Source organism: Corvus cornix, chromosome 9 (genome assembly GCF_000738735.6).
Source record: "Corvus cornix cornix isolate S_Up_H32 chromosome 9, ASM73873v5, whole genome shotgun sequence".
NCBI lineage: Eukaryota > Metazoa > Chordata > Aves > Passeriformes > Corvidae > Corvus > Corvus cornix.
Genome location: NC_046339.1, coordinates 17229779 through 17247259, shown reverse-complemented (window position 1 = coordinate 17247259; position 17481 = coordinate 17229779). Strand labels below are relative to the sequence as shown.

Here is a 17481-nt window from a genome sequence, read left to right as displayed (position 1 = left end):
CGTGGTGGGAGGTTGGGGGATTTCGGCTAAGGGACACGTCCCCGCAGCATCCAGGCCTCCCCGTGTGCTCCCCACTGCACCCATGTCCGCACTAAGGGATGAGGAAATGCCTCAACCCAGGACCTCCGTCCCTTGTATGGGACTGGAGTTTTAATCTGCACAAACAACGGGAGGGATCTGAGGGAGGGAAGTTATTGCTGCTGCAGCATAACAGCACAGGCACAGCGGTGTGGCAAGGACAGAAGTGTAGACTGGGAAAACACGCGTTAACCTTAACACTGACTGACAGCCCTGGACTCTTTGACTGACAAAGCATAAGAAGGAATTCCACTCTTCATACAAAAACAGTAGTGCTGACGACTTCAGAAAAACCGGCAGTGTGTTGGTGTGGCAGTGGACAGCACTGCCTTGTTAAGTCATCATTTCTGCTCCTGGTCTCCAAAAAATTTTTCATGCATGGCACAGTTCAGCTTTGAAGAAACAGGATGAGTATGCAATAAACCACATTTCTTCCCTCAGGAGTTTGGACTTCTCTGGATAAAAAATCAAAACAACCCATCTCCTGGCATGAGCCAGAGCAGCAGTGGTGGCAGCTGCTGTTGGTCTTTAGGCTGGAGAGCCTTGTGTCACCATCAAGATGGCTCTCTCAGTACAGGGGCCCTGTGCCTGGACAAAACCAAAATGATGGAAAGAAGGATGAGAGAGGTGGCACAGCAAGGCAGTGCATGGAGGCAAGGAGCTCAGCCTCAGCCAAGGCAGGGGGAATTACGCCAAGATAAAGTGCTGGTGCCAGAAGGCTGGGCTGTCCAGGAATGGTTTCTTCATGGGCAGTGCCAGCTGAGGTGGACATTTCTTAGGCTATTTACTAGCTAGTTCGATTTTTAAATTTTAATTAAAATTTAGCTTCTTTTCACAAAATGCTTCATAACATCATTTCTACACAGATCCATTTCTGAATTGAGAATAGAGATTAATTAAGAAACCAAAAAAACCCACAAAAAAACCTAACAGCCACCTTTTGCATGTTTCATATTAGCAGAGACAACCCTTGGGTATCCATTTTCTCTCAGGGATGAAGGCAGAAAGCTGGGTAGACCATGTCACATCTGCCCAACTGCTTAGCATCATGAAAACCACATAGGAAAATACCATTGAATGATTTTTAGGGAGCATTTTGGTACAATCTGGCTTATGGAAAGGCAGCAGAAGAGCTAGACCCTGAGTAGCTAGCTGAACTCAAATCTTGGAGCAGGAATCCTGGTTGTAGTCTGACAGCCTGAAGACCTAAGCCAACAGCCAAGCCCCCAAACACCCTCAGCTTGGATCTGAATCCAGCGTCTGCACGTGCAGACTTTGTAGTCTGTCTCCAGTAGAAATGGGACAGGGATAAAGAAGCTGTGCTCCAAGCAAATTACACGAAATTGTCCAAGTTTTGATTCCACCCAGTTTGGACAGCACAGTTCCAGTCCAGTGAAACTGGAGCTAAAGAGTAAAAGCCAAAAGTGCAGTTCCTCCCCTTAGTTATTGCCACAGAGCCCATGGCCCATTCAGTTCCTGGTTGTGGGCAACCACCTCCCACCCAGGCAAGAAGTCATTGTTCCTTCTCCTTAGCAAATGGTTTATGTGATCAAATTTGTGCCCACTAAACAGTTAACTAGTCAGGGTTTTTGGAAAGATTGAGGTACCACACCTACTAAGTACTTTGCATCAACAAAAATTTGTGGAAATCAGGCAGAAATAGCTGAAGTCAAGAGGAGTTTGAGGTGAAGCTGCCTGAGATTTGCCCGCCCAACCAAACAGCTGCCAAAAGGGGAGCACTACCATCCTCTCCTTTTCTCCCTACCCTGCTCAGGGTCTCAGAGCCTCACCAGCTCTGCTGCTTGCCCAGTGCTGGTGTGAGACATCTCACCCTGGCAGGGAAAAAACCAAAAAAGCAATGAGCCTTTTTTTCTGAATTTATTCTCTGATTCCTTTAGTGGGACACGGTTGCTACTAGAATTAATTTCATAGATAAGTACCTATGCACAGAGATGAAAGATGCGTTCATGAAAGCAAAATTCACTGACAAGTTGCATGTGCTGTGAGGCTATATTTAAAAGCAGAGAGGTTCTTCAGATGGTATCTCACCTTAGAAAGGGCAGATTTCAAACCGTACACCACATTGCTAGTGAGGATACAGGAAATCTCATCCATTTTTTCCACTTGATGCAAAACATCTCTTCCCACAAAGGGAAATGTTGATGTTTCCCTGTATGATTTAGGCTGAAAGAGGAAGCTGACAGGCAAAAAGTCACAGTGAAATAGAAAAACTGGCTCCAACACAAACAAGCCTAAGCTTGACAAAATAGGCTGTAGTTTTAACAAGCAGGTTAGGAGAAGACCAAGGAAGAGGCCCTTAAAGAAATGTACTGCCTCTTGAGGCCAAAAATTTGAAAGTAACATATCTCAAGCAGTTCAGATAGGAAATCCTATATAAAAGGGGAAAAAAACCAAAAAACAAACAAACAAAAAACAAAAAAGAAACTTCCCAGTTCTCATCCATGTTTTATAAAGCTAAAGTAAAAAAAAATATGGTAAAAGTGATAAGCCTAAAGAATTTATTGTTTCATGTATGGTTTTGACGGGTTGCCAAGAGAATGGTGCTGTGCTATGGAGAGTAGAAGAAATGACATTTTCTTTGCTTTAGATTGTTATAAAATTTTCAGTTCTTTACAAGCCCCCAGATGGTTTTTATAACCCCTTCAGGGGTTGCAACATATTGACTGAGAAATACCGATTTATATAGCAAACTCCACTCTCTTATTGCTGGCAAAAATTACTGCTTTGTGTCTGCGTATACACACAGTGGCTGAATATAAATAAAAACCCAAAAATAATGAGATCTGAGGCAAAATCCACCACCTGGCAGTGCATTGAATTGGATGAAATTTCCCTAAATTTACACTGGTGCAAGTAAGAGGAATATTTGGCCCTAAATCTTTTAGGTGAATTTGGGACTGAGGATTAAAAAAGTTTGTACTCTGTTTCACCCTGCAAGCAAGCAGACTGCCTTCATTGGTGGCAGAAATAGGGAAACATTTCCAATCAACAATTCTTCCATTTTTTATTGGCTTTTATTGTGTTCATCTGAAGTGTTTTCACTGGGAAGTATTGGTGACTTGGGACACAGCAGGCTTAGAACAGAATCACCACAGCAGGTGACCTTAGCACCTCAGGAGGAGCAGCTCTGAAATGCTTGGCCTGTAATAAGTAAATAATTACTGAAGTAAACAGTGTGGTTTTGGGTTTTATAGACCACTATAATCATCTGTATTTTGTACATTCATGAGTATATACAACAATTCTTACTGAATGGTGACTTCACAAAGAATGTTTAAATCCAGGAGTGGACCATGAAGAGCTCATATCCCTTGGGTGACTAAGTCTGTGCTTTTGCTCTTGCCCACACTCCTGTACAATCAGGCTGGTGGTTTAGCTCACTGGATGACTGGTCACTGCTGAGACCGCCTAGGTACAAAACACCAGCATAGCTGGTGCTGTGCTCCAACACACAGCTCAGGAGGAGGTAGCACCCCATTCTTCCCCTACCTCAGGGTTAGGTGGTCACTCAGAACACAGGAAGAGTGATTTTAATTCCACTGAAGGCAGGAGAAGAGTTGCTGGTGTTCCCAGGAGAAGTCTCTGTCCACCCTATCTGAGGCTTTTCTGGAGCAAGAGAGAGATCTTCATTTTGGTGCCTTCCTACTTTGCATTAAAGAATTAAAAATGCATTTGAGCAGACAGAAGGAAAGGAAGAACATGGCATCATAGCTTCATATTTAAGTCATCCTTTGGGAGGGTGGAGACTGCAGTTCTGCTCCTAGCTTGCCAGGCAGAATACTTTTGTATTTTACATTAGTCAGCCAGTGGATAAAATACATGAAGAACCCTTAGGCTGGGCAGAAAGTTTAACTGATGTCCTTGTACTCAGCATCTCCTCTCCTCCTTTGCATTGCAATACCTCACTCTTCTTGGAGCTGAGCCTTAACCTGTGCCCTGTAGCTCTGCATGGGAAAAAGCAGAACTGCTGCACTAAACTTTCTGGAAGTTTTCATTATGCAGATTTTGAAACCTTTAGATCACAAACTTTCTCTGTCAAGGCACGCACACAACTCCCAGCTCTTTCAGCCCCCATCTCAGCTGAAGCCGTCTCAGCCTGATATTAAAGCAGCAGTGAGCTGCTTCCAGATTACCTTGGATTTGTGTAGATTTAGGGCTAAGTCCCATCAACGAAGCTGCTGCTTAAACTTTCACACACTGCGTTTAAGTTGTAGGACCCAAGTGAGCAGAGCTGGCGAAGCTTTAGCGTTGGTTTGACTATTCCTGCGCACTTGGACAGCTGTTAAAAGAGCAGGCAGCAGAACAGCTCCAGACCTGAAAGAAGGCAGCAAAGCAGACTTGGCAGAGGGGAAAAAGCACAGGCAAGTCAGCTGGCTCAGGGAAGGCAAGTCAGAGGAATGAGCCCAACGCACAAACAAAGCAAATGGCAGCCCTGAGGCTGGCCCGGGTCCTGGTGGGGCAGAGCCGAGCCCCGGCCAAGGAATGGCTGCTTCCCAAGGCCGAGACAGACATATGTGGGCAACGGGGTCAACGAGGGGGATGATCTGAATGAATGGCACCGTTTTTTGGCTGAATTTGCCTGTTACTTCAGGCTAGAAATGGTGCCATTTGCCATTGTAAATACCGTATTCAAAAACATGGTCTCTATGGCACTCAGCTGAAGGACTAAAGATCTCATCTGCAACTCCTCAGTGCTAGGAAAAGCTAGCACTGCTGCATCAAGCCTAAATTAATTTCCCTCGTGTGGGCAGGATGTAGCGCTTAAACTCCTTTGACATGTATCTCCTAGAGACAAATGGCAATTCCCTCTGTGGCCCATCATTTACTATCTACATAAAAGCAGAAGCAGATGATTAGAGTGGGGAAGTGCCCTGCTATTGCTATATTTAGTGCTCTGTCAGCTCAGCCTATAACATTCTGCTATTCAGTTGTAAATAATACTCTAAGGAGGGGAATAAAATGAATATCAAACACGAAGAAGCTGGTATAGAAAAGCAGACAAAAGACTGTATGTCCAGAACGCACAGGAATAAACCTTCTACTTGGGTTTAAGTAGTAACTAATTTAAGTAAGTAATGAAGGAGGCATTAATGGAGCTCATCCCACTACCTGCCCCACGGCTGGGAGTGATAGGGGGTTGCAGTCTTTGGGGTCTTCCAGCAGAAAGCTGCACATATCAGTCTGGCTCCTTCTGCCTGGCACCTGCCCATATCGTCTGACGTGAAGGCTTCCAGCACTATACCTAAAGGAATTCTCACATTTATATTTCAAAGAGTGCTGGGAGGCTGCACATATTTCTTTCACATGTATGTATTTAAATCTATTCAAATTTGTTCTTCTTAAGAGTGAATTCCTCATCATGAATCATCATTGGGACTTATTAGCTTAAACTCTACACAGCACACACTTGTAAGGGAAAATACAAACTGTATATATGCCTTGAATACTCCTGTGTTAGCTGGACATCTTACAGCAATAAATAGATTTTCTAGCAAAAACCTTCTAAGGTAAAGTGGAATATTCCCATTTTACAGAACAGTAATGGAGGTAAAGTGGCTGTTCAGGAAATCTGTGGAAATGACCCAAGATCTCTAGTACTTCAAAATCTTTGCTAACCCAAAGGACCAGCTTCTTCTAAAACCAGATGGAAAAGCAATGCATAAAGGAAAAGAACAAAGAAAAGGGTTTGGTTTGGTTTGGTATGGTTTGGTGCCAATGAAGAGTGAAAGAAGAAAGCCATTACAAAGCATTTTCCCATGTGATTCAAATTAGGGCAGCCCATAATGGCTGAAGACAATTGTACTTTTATTCTTTTTCAGTGGTATTTTCAAATTTTGGAAAGTTTTTGTTGTTCTTTTGCCATTCAACATAAGTAAGTTGAGTTTAGTTCCACCACCAGAATGAATCACAGCACTGAAAAAATTCAGAACATCCCCAGTAGAGGAAGTACATTACTAAATTTTAAATCTTGACCACATCAATACAGATTTTTCTGTGCCGGGAAACAATTTGTCTACAGCCTAGAGGAAATGCTCTCTAACAAATGAAAAATGAATCCATTATTGTAAACCCCACTTAAGTTCAATGGGTTGTTGTTGGTTTTTTTCATGAGTAAGAAATGAGTAAAAACAAACAAATATCCTTTCGGATATGAACCAAAAAGACACATCAAACATTAGTCAGGCTTTTAGCCATAACCTACTTGGAGATCCACGGTCTCAGTGCATTTTTGGTCATGCTCTTCAGGAAATATGCAGCACATAGTTTATTCAAGAGAACTTAATGCAAACAGCTCGAGGCATTTTGGTTATAAGCTGTAGGTTTCTTTATTACTGACTCATTCTTCTGCATACCTGGCGCTGACTCCACGTTTTGCCTGAGACAGGTTTTTGTAGATGTTAGTTTTTTCAGTTCTTTCAAACTGAAAAAGAATAAAAGAGTTTATAAGGAATGTAAAGCAAAAAAAAATAAATCACATGCACAATAATTTTAATCTTGAAGTTTCTATTCACTCTTTATGGCTTCTTTTGTCTGAAAACTCCCAAAATTCAATTTTTAAAATAAATATTTATGAAACAAGCATTTGCAAAATGTGCTTGCCTGCCAACTCCAGTGAATACTTACTGATTATCCATTTTTCCAAGACTACCTGGGTGTTTTCATACTCTCAGCTCATAATACAATTCAGAGCATTGCCTTCTCCGAGAGCTCACACTCTGAAACAGCAGCACATGAAGGCACTTTGCATTTGATTGAACAGAGTTTGGATCTGTTCTGTTCCATATGCTGAACTGTAGGACATGCTTGCATAATCTATGTGCAAGAGTAAACCAAAAGGCTTGGAAGAAGGGACATTTGATATGATAAATAATGGGAAGTTGTACAGGTGAAGCATTTAGTACTATTTCCTGCATTTTATTGATAGGGAAACAATAAAAAGCTAAAATTCTCTCCAGAGATTTACAGATTAAGAATTCAGGTTTTTGGTTTGGGGTGGTTTTGTTGTGTTTTATCCACCCACTCAAGTGACTTTTGGGGCTAGCAAGTGTATTGGATCCTCTGAGGATTAGTTCTGAAGAGAAATTCAGTACTCAGCCCAAGAATATTAAATCAATTTTGATTACTATTCTCTCTCAGAGGCCTGTAGAGATGAACAAGGTTCAGGGTTTTGATTTCAACCTGCTTGGATGAAACAGGCTGCTGCTGAGCCTGTTGGAGAAAGCAAGCTATGGGCCTGCTCAGCCAGCAGTAAACCCCTAAAGGACAAAGAGTCCAGAAGAGAAGTGCTATGGCTTTGATTCCCCAAAGGTTCAAACCACCCTCTGAAATAATTAGCAGCTGCAGCCTGTAATCACTGGCCCCTCAGGCAGGAAGGAAACCCAGCAGCAGCCGGGGCACAATGCAAATGTCCCTTGCTCCTGCCTGACCCAAACAGGCTGCGCTTTGTGCACCAGGGCTTGCCCCAAGCACAGGACTTCCAGCTTTCTGTTCCCACAATCCTCCCTCCTCACAGGGCAGCCAGACCTGACACCTCAGCCAAACCTCAGCATCTCACAGCCTGCCTTCTTCCCAAAACAAAGGCAGCTTGAATTTGCAGGCTGACATGACACACAGAAAATCTTGCTTTGGTAGTTTTGCTAAAATAATGTGTGAAATGGCAGATCAGGCAGTCTTTGGCTAAAAGTAAAGGTGTTTTGCCTTTCCACTAATTAACATACTTCAGGTCTTGCTTTGAATACCCTGTTATTTATTAGCAAGATATTTCTGGTCTCTTTATTTTCCTGCCTGCTCTTAAATTCTGATCATGCTAATGATCTTCACCTTCTGTGCCTTCTGTCATGTTTTTTGTGACCTCTCTAGCTCTCTAGGCCTTGGCAATTAAAAACTCAACTCTGGTTAAAGCAAGGTTTTTAATATATTTTTAGATATATATATGTATATAAGTTTTATATGTATAAAGCACCTACCATCATATTGATAAGCACTCTTTTTCTATTTTCACCAATTTATTTCTCCACTCACCAGCTCTGGTGTGTTTGATGCCTCAGTGTCTTGGGTTTGCCCACTCCCTTCTGAATTCCAGCATGAGCTTCTTCCAGGAATCCTCTCTGTTTGGGAGGAGAGATTCTTGCCTATGGTTCAGTCCAGACATCCCATTGAGTCAGTTTGTGCTGCAACAACAGTAAAGACAGGATTAACTGGTTCGAAGCTTAAAGAATTAATTTGAGACATGATGGGAAAGGTCCTTTCCCCTGTCCCCTTCTCCAAGCTGGAGTTCAGGCTAATAATTTCTTAAGTGACATTTCATTTTCTGAAGGCAGAAGTAGACTGAATGGTTCACAATTCAAACTCATTCTTTCAGAAGAGGGTGGGGTTTATTTTAATAGTGCCACACTAATTTGTGAATTAATGTCTCAATTTTCTGAGGAACAAGAGCAGTCTGCTTCGGAAGAATGGTATGTATGTAACAAAAAAAAAAGATGAGGTCAAATCTAACTCTTTAGGACTGTGTTTAGGACTAAAGTACCACTATCCACTATCAGTCAGTCTATAAGAAAGGTTTAATATATTACAATACATGGTGAATATATAAAAACATATGACATCAATTTTGTTTGGGGATTGGGTTTTTTGTTTGTTTGTAATTAAAAGGTAAAACTCAGCAGCACTATGGGAGACAGATACTCTTAAAAAATAGAGAAACAGTAAGGTTCAGGAAAATTTTTTGTAACTACCAATAACAGAACAAGCACCTTTAATCATAAAAGACATTTTTTTAGTACAAACAGTTAGACTGAAGCTCAAATACATTACATCTGCTCAGGTCAGTGCTTGCAGGGAATGATACCACAAGGGAAAAACAAAGGAAGCGGGGGACACACAGGATGCTGAAGTGTTTCCCAGGCCTCAGCAGTGCCATTCCCATGGTGTGTGGGCGTTGTGGACAGATGCAGCCCATGCTCTTGTCCTGTGGTTATCCTCCACAACTTCCCACCCACTTCATTTATGTCCCTTTTGGTGCCAGGTCCAACTCTGGCCAGATGACCAAGGCCAGCTCCTGCCACACACAAGGTTGTCTCTGCTGGTCCCCTTCCTGGCTGCACCAGCACAATCTTCTTCTCTTTCTGAGGCTTCAGCAGACGGTCCCATCCATGAATCCTAACACCATGAGGAAAGCGAGGGAAGATGTTCAGTCTGTCCCAGGCTGGTCACCTTTCACCATGCCAGAAATTGGGAGGCCGGACAGTTGCACCAGCCAGTGGTTCCCTCTGGAAGTAATTAGGCACCGTGAAGTCATTGTGTGGGGCTGAACAGCTCCGGTGGAGCACATTTCCCTCCCACGTCTGAACCTCTGGCTGGTGCCCAAGTACCAGGAGTGTCCCTTCCTGAACAGAGGATGTTGCCACAGTGATCCATCTTGCTGTGGCTCCACAGAGAGCAACTGTCATTTCCACAGCAATCATAACAGTTCTGGGGTGTGTTCCAGTCTCCAAGCTGTGTGTGCTGTCTGCATTCTGAAACCACATGTAAGTTGGTGGGGTCATGGACCAGTCTCAGAAAACCTCAGCTCTGCACCGAAGTCTCTCTCTCAGGGTCTTCCCTGGGTCAGCACCTTTTCACCTCAAACACACATAGCCCAGCAGACCAGAGATTAAAGCTATCCCTTAACCAAGACAGGACACGGTGAACCAGAAGCTGTCCCATATCACCTCCTTCTAAAAGAAAAACAAACATGACTTTTTCTATTTTTGTTGTTGTGCTGGATAGATAGCTCTGCCTTCCCCACTGTGTTTCAGTGTCATAAGAGGGGCATAAATCAAGGTCCAAGTCCTCAAGCCTTCTCTGTGCTCATCACTGCATGGACTACCCCGGCCACACAAGAATTCTTTTTTTTTTTTTTTTAACTGGGCTGAGATGATCTATATTTTACTTGCAGCTTTTGTTTTGTTCTAGTCCTGGCTTGCCTCCATCCACTTTTGTCAACTAGGATTTTGCTGCTTTGTTTCCCAGTCGCACCATTTGGGCCCAGTGGATAAGCCGTTCAGTCAGAAAGGTCCCACACAGGCAGCAGCATCCTTGGCTCAGGCTTGCTCTTGCCCCATCAGGCTTGACAACACTTGAGAAATGATTGATGTGGTAGCCCCAGTGCCCTCCCTTGAGATGACGGCACTCAGGAAAGATGTCAGTGCTCGAGGAGAAAGGGTCACCGCTGAAATGATGTCTCGTTCCAGCTTATCTCCAGAGTCACTTACTCAAAGATCATAAATACATGGATTAGGGTTTCTACCTTCAGGAGTTCCTGGATAGTTGACACTGAGAGCTGTATTTTTGCAGTAGAATGTGGATGTGCCTCCTCTGAGTAACAATGCCATGAAGCAGCCAATATCTACAGTTCATTTGGTGCACTCTGTGGTTCAGAGGTCATGGAGGGCCATGTAAAACATCTGCCCAGGTTTGAATAACTGCAGGTAAGTCCCCTCATAGAGGATTCTTCTAACTGTGCCTGGAGGGGTGAGAGGCACATGGTGTGAGAAGCAACAGGAGTCAGACACCTTATGTTGCACTGGCCTTACATTATCATTCTCATGCCCTGTGGCATCAGAGGAAGCTATTTTTGGCAATCAGGAAGGTCCAGGAAGGTAATCCAGATGGCAATGAGCTGCATAAAGCAAATTCAGCTTTTCTAAGGAATTTCCCACTTGTTTCATACACTGGACTAAAGGTAGTGTTCTTACCTGGTGCCTTTATGACTGCCCCTTGTGACTGGTGTTTGTTCAGGCTGAACAATCATTTGTGTTAAATAAATGGCACCTATCAAACTGCTGGGTTTAGTCCCTTGTAAGAGAAAGGCTGGGTATTAGGCCTAAAGTAGCTCTGAGAGAGCTCAGAGCACCAGCCTCTCACATCTATCCATTTCTTCTAAGTCACTTCAGATTCCCTGTGCTTCTGGAGAAACCATTTCTCAGGGTCATGTCTGGCCAGCCCTGACCTCACAGGTGCTCTGGACTTTGCTTTCTTAGGGTGGCTATTTCTGTCACACAAGAGTTCCTGGTAGCTTGCCATGGTTTCTCTCAATAAATCTTCACATACCCAATTTTTATGAGCTTTTTTTCCATGTTGAGTGTTGAGCAATCTAATATTACATCATTTGTACTGTGTGTTCACTGTCATCAAGAGCAGAGAACTGCCTACTGGATATTATTTCCTTTCAGAAGCAAAACAAAGACATTTTTACTAAACCTGAGTGTTCCAGTCAAATACAGCAAGTCTGACCTCAGTCTTTCACACATGTGTAGAACCAGTGTCAGGCAGCCACCAAACACCACAGAGCTCCCTCATCTTTCAGGGGAGTGGTCTGTTCACACTTGCAGAGCAACACAGGACGACTGAATTCCAGTTCAGCAGCATTTAGAGCCCAGTTTGCATAGAAAGAAATAATTACCAAGCATCAAAGGCAGAGAGTCAGAGCCTCAGGTATCCATACACTGTATTCAAGATGCACGAAACCTTGCTGGTCTCTTTTTGTGATCATTAGGATTGCCTCATTCTAAGATGCTATTATTAAACAGAGTCAAGGTACATTACATCTCTGGTAATAACCCTCATACCTTCAAGACTTGATTTTCGAGTTTCCTGTTCGCACACACGTCTCTTGGCAATGGCATGGCAATTGTGTGCACAAAAGTGGCATCTGTGCACACACATGGCCAGCTACTTACCAGCTGGACTTGGACTGCACTCCCAGGTGGGACACACACATCTCTCAGAGCAGCTGACTCCTACTTATATTAAGTTACTGTCAAAACAGTGCAGTAATAGAGCAGCAGAAGCCAAAAGCCAATTCTGAGCAACGTAGACAAAACCGAGCTCATGGATCACTCAAGCAGTGCCAGCAGCTGCTTTGATTTTGCGTCCATCTTTCCTAAACATGCTGCATTCAGCAATTCACACCTCACACCTCAGGCTAAAACATTTCTTCTCTTGTACAACCCTCTTGCCAAGTATCCCTTATATTTTATTACCAATTCCTATTATTTGGACCAAGTCATTCCCTTGGTATGTCTGGCTACGTCTCAGCTGCCTCTGACACCAACAGAGATGAAGCGGCGGAAACAAAAGCAGCAGATGCTCTTCCTTCAGTCCCCACCACACTCACTGCCCTGCTCTCAGTGCTCCATCCCCAGACCTCAGTCCTCTCTCCATCCTTTCTGGATCTAGAGAGTGGGAGAACTGCCACTGCTAGCAAGTGGGATGGTGATAAATGCCATTTTCTTCTTAATATTTTATAATAATCTCTGTCAGAATGTTTTTAAAAATCCAAAATCAAAACTAAAAAAACAAAACAAAACAACTCCAACAAAACAAAAACAACAATACAAACCAAAAAACTCCACAAACCAAATCAGCCAAATTCCATTGTCCTCAACAAATCTCCTTGTCCTCAGGGTCTTCACATTTTTCCTTTTGGTGCCCATTTAACATAGACCCCCTTAATGCTGGTAATTATCATGAATTCTGCTGTGTCTAGCTGGAAATCTCTAAGCAGCCATTTGAATATCAGGTACTTTAAGATACATCATGACAGCATCATCTCTATTCACACTTCTCCAATATGCTCTTGATAAATCATCTACTATATTTTCAACTCCTTTTCTGGATTGGCATTCAAACCTTCACTTGGTATTTCTGGAGTGTTAACAGCTGTCTCCCTATTCCTGGTGAATACTTAGCAAAGGTTCTTGAAAATAATCTCAAACACCCAGTGATCTGTTCCGAGGGCTGCTCAAGTTTTCCAGAGATGCACTATGGAGACCATGAGGGGCACTACTGTTGCAGTCACCCCTTGTGACACTGGTATCTGGGTTTGCTAAACACTGCTTGAGATTAGAGATACACTTATAAGAGACAATGCAGAGGTGGGATGGGAGATAAGTTGCAACATAAAACAAGCAGGTGGGGAACTGAGGCACACTTGGCTTTCAACCAAATATGCAGAGCATGCTCTGTATAAAGTACAAGAGAACAAGGAGGTGGCACTGAAAACCCTTAAATCTGTCAAAGGAGAAAACAAACCATTCTGGATTATTAACAATGACCCATTTCACAACTCAGGAGAAAAAAAAAATCCAGTGGTCAAAGATTTAGCTATTTCTTTGGGGGCTGGGGTTCAGTCCCTGACCAGTGAACAAACTCTCAGGGCAACCTTTAGAAAATCACTTCATTTGCTTTCATCTACCTCCCTGTCTGTAAAATAGGGTAAGTGACATTTCTTTACTGTGGTGCCAGACCGAAAGAATTTGGAGCATGGAGGTGCTCAGATGTCACAAAATCTACTTCTGCTCCTAAAAAAGTTGAATATTCCTCATCTTTACGAGTGGTTTTTGATGTGCATGCAACAGAGGGTAGCTAGCAAAATGAAACAATTAGTTCTGTGACATTTTCAGCTGCCTAATGAGTTTCTCTTCTGCTTGTCACACAAGTGTTTCAGAATTGGAGCTTGTGTTACCAGTGCTCAATATTTTATGCTTTTTCTGACTGAAATTCAACAGCTGTTTCAATATTGCAGTTGGAGCCAGCATATTCCATATAGACTTTCCTCAGTATGTTGCCATTTTTTAAAACGTTTGCCATGCCTCTTTTTTTTCATGGCTTGATCATGGCTACCTCTTCATTAGAAATTTGGCAGATGAGTTTTTCTCCTACAAATATGTGAACTGAGTTTGCTTTAATGTCAGTGAGAATAATTTCTCTGAAAACTCAGGTTTCTGTCCCAGCACTTTCCCCCCACTCTACCAAGCTGCACATCATGTGCTTGTTAGTCAGTTTTCCACAAAAATACCACAAAAGTCATGCACAATACTGCTCTTTACAGCCTTCCTACTTCTCTTTCTAGGTTCAAGAAGGTATTATATTTATTACGCATGTTATTGCAGGGCTTTTTTTTGGTCCAGACTTTGTTTCTTGGAGCTGGTCCAGAAAAAATTTCCTTATGATCAGCTCTATATACTATTGTTGTTAATATTATTCTCTCAAAAGTACTGTACTTCATTGAGGATAAGCCTCCTTTTTACTTCTCCTGACACAGTAAAAATCCATCTAGTGGGATCTATACTCTGAAATTGGCCTTTCTCTCCTGTCCTGAACTAATCTCCCCCTTATGTTCCCTGTCCTGGCTTCACCAGCTCTCATGACAAGGGATGTAAGAGTCTTGCTTCCTGCTATTAGAAATCATCACAATGCCTATATTGATTTTAAAACTAAACTGACACGGTCTGTCACATACATAGATAAATATTCTTTCAAGCTTTTCATTCCTGCTGTGTTGCACATTTCACAAGAAGGAGCCCCTTTCTTTGTCAGAAGGACTCTCTGCAGCAGATCCATCACTGTCCAGGGCTGGAACACACGTGCAGATTATTATTTCTGAAAAGCTTTCAGTTGTATACTTTGAACCACTTGAAACAGATTTTTTTTTTTTAATACAGTATTTAGGACAAAGGAATATAGACCTTTGCATTTGATAGTACTTTAAAGTACTATGAGAAAAATGGAAAAAAGTATCTCTTGTGTGAGCCTTTCTTCACCTGCTGGGTGCCTCCTTTTTCCCTTAGTTCCTCCTTCCTGGTCATGGGGACCCAGCTCTCCCACGAGCCCTGCCTGGTGACCCTTTTCCTGCCACTCTGGGGCTCCAGGTGCACAGGGTCAGCCCAGCATCGAGGTGCTGCCAACAAAGAAAGCTCATGGTGACCCACAGCTTCCCAGGGCTCAGCCAGGCAGAGCAAAGGGTTAAAAAACTGTGAGGAATTTCCCTGTGAGCCATGGAAAGGACTAAGAAAACGGAAACTAGCCTGAATTTAAACTGAAGACCTCATTCTTCCGCCAAGCCATTCGGTTTCTTAATCAACTGGGGCCTTGTTTCACAGTCAGTCATCAGAGGCTTTAGAAAGTTGTTCAGACAAATCTGTAAGGGGAGATCAACAAAGGATGTCTTTTCTGTGGCACTCTCTACCTAGAATATGCAATGCTGGGGACAGGGTGCCCTCAGTGGTGCTTCTGTGCCATGGAGCACAATGCACAATGATGCTATAGGATACTTCCACTGCTGAGCTCCTGCTTATTTAAATATGCATTTAATTAAGGAAAGTACTGTAGGAAATTAAGCAGCGAGCTTTCCCAATGGTATTTCTCCTCCTTCCTAGGAGAAAATCTTTCTCAGGTTTCAGAAGTGCTGCAGTCTGCTCCAAGTCAGACCTTTCTTTCTCTCATTAGCTCTGCAGTCCTGTCGTTTACTAGATTTCTAGCTTCTAAGGAAATGATTCCTTTTTTTTTCTTCTCAGTCTGGTAATGCTTTAAATGACTTCTGAGAACTACACTTTTATTACTCATTATTATTGAGTCAGGAGAAAAAAAATACCTCACATAATAGCAGAAATCTGATTATTCTGGGAAACTTTGAAATTCCCTTCTCCAGTGGTATTCTTTGATGTGCTTGTTAAATAAATAATGATTTTTACATCTAAGGTTTATCTTACAGTGCAAATACACCATTATCCTCAGTGTAAAAAACACTTTTCATTGTTAGCCACCGTAAACATGAGCTGAAGCTGTGATTCAGGAGTGCTCGAAGCTGACCTGCCCAGGTATGGGGCAGTGTAGTTTTTTCACATTAACAACTTGTGAAGGAGAAATGGGCCATGGAGACAGAGGCACTGCAACAGGCAGAGGGAAAGAAGAGGTTAGATCAAAATAGAAATGTCATGCAGGCAAAAAGAAACTAGCAGGCACTCTAAAGAGAGAAACACATCAGATTAGAAACAGAATATGAGTCTTTTCATAAGATTTTTCAATCACAGCCTCGGGCACTTTGTATGACAGCGGGAAATAGGATGACATTTCTGGAATGGTACAGAATTAAAAATAATAATAAAAAAGATCAGATTTTACTGGAGAAGGAACTCACTAAAGACTTCAGAGATGGTACATGCAGGACATTACTGTGTAAAGCCACCTACAGTAATCTATTTTTATGTATTTACTTGGTGTGATAATGGCTTCGACTGTTAAGTTTGCCGAGTCTGGAGTCCAGCACTGCTCAGTACCTGTTCATCTCTCTCCAGGTCTGCCAGGACCTGTGCTCTGTGCCAGTTACTTGTTCCCCTCACTGTCCCCCTGGGAGGCTGGGAACTGCCTCATTTGCAGCCCGGGATGGAGCTGTGCCACTGTGGGCAGGGGCAGAGCCAGGATGCGTGTCCTGAGCTGCAACAGAGGAGCTCTTGTAGAGCCCACAGGCTTTTGTGGGGAGGTGTGTTATCAGGGCAGTGAGAGAGTCCCAAACCTCTCTTCATCATCTGACTTTCACCCACAACATCCTGGCATGGGGAAGCCCCTCTAATGTCACACACAAGCCGTGTCCACATCACTTCGGGTGCCTGGTAGGCAGGACGCTTCTGGAAATGCAAGGGGCTCCCAGCCCACCTGCCTGAGGTGGGCACCCACCTGGGTGATCTGCAGCTGTGTCTCAGAGAACATCCCCTGGAGCACCACTCTGTGAGCCACTGAGGAGGAGCACGTGGGACTCATGGCAGCACTGCAGGGGAGAGCACAGAGCAGCAATAGACCAACACCGAACACAGGGAGAACACAGTGAGCAAGACAGGGAAGCAGAAGCTGGAAGAACTACCATGTTTTTTCCTGCTTTTATCCACACTTTTATGTCCTGATTTCTTTGAGGGTTGGTGGGGGGAGGGGGCATTGGTTGGTTTGGGGTTTTTTGTTTCATTTTGGTTTTCGCATCACAGGTTAAACCGAGATGTGTTCTCCTGTCTCTCACTTTCAGCTCCCACCTATGTCTTCCCAAAATTCCCTGATCTGCTGCTCCTCCCAGAAGTTTTGTAACACCTTTTGTTACCACTCTGCAAGCACACTCATCAGACAAGACTGGAAGAAGCCATCACCACAAGCTTCTCACAACAGAGAAGCAGTCTTGTGCTCTGGAAGCGAGGCCCTGTGCAACAGATTGCTGGAAACTGGGAATTTACCCTGCCAGAATCCTGCTCTTCCACTTGTTTTCCAAAACAAATGCCCATTTCCAGAAACCAGAGGTGATAAACCTGGAAAGTGTTTACACCTGGAATGGAAAAGCTGTGTTTAAAATGAGGGCATAAGAAGAGCAGTGATGAAAGGATGCTTAGTTTGGATTGTGTTCCCTCACAGCACTGTGCGAGCACTGAACCCCAGCCCCTCTCCAACTGTTGCTATCCCTGTCCTGAAACAGGAGCAAGGAATAGTAAAAGAAATGGAAGAGAGCTGTGATCAGTAGTAAAGTGAATGCGAGAGAGGATGTTTATCTGGAAACTAGAGCTCCTTCCTGGCCTCCAGACT

At 43.3% G+C, this 17481-nt stretch overlaps 1 long non-coding RNA gene across 1 annotated transcript in view; it reads right to left on the bottom strand.

Moving 5' to 3' along the window:
* Nucleotides 1–6321: 6321 nt before the first annotated feature.
* Nucleotides 6322–17481, bottom strand: part of LOC120410452 — a 30546-nt gene continuing 19386 nt past the window's right edge. Inside the window, exons 2-3 of the long non-coding RNA XR_005602589.1 lie at nt 8122–8270; nt 6322–6520 (exon numbers count right to left, since the gene is read on the bottom strand). This is a non-coding gene — a long non-coding RNA (uncharacterized LOC120410452). The remainder of the gene's footprint in view (nt 6521–8121; nt 8271–17481) is intronic.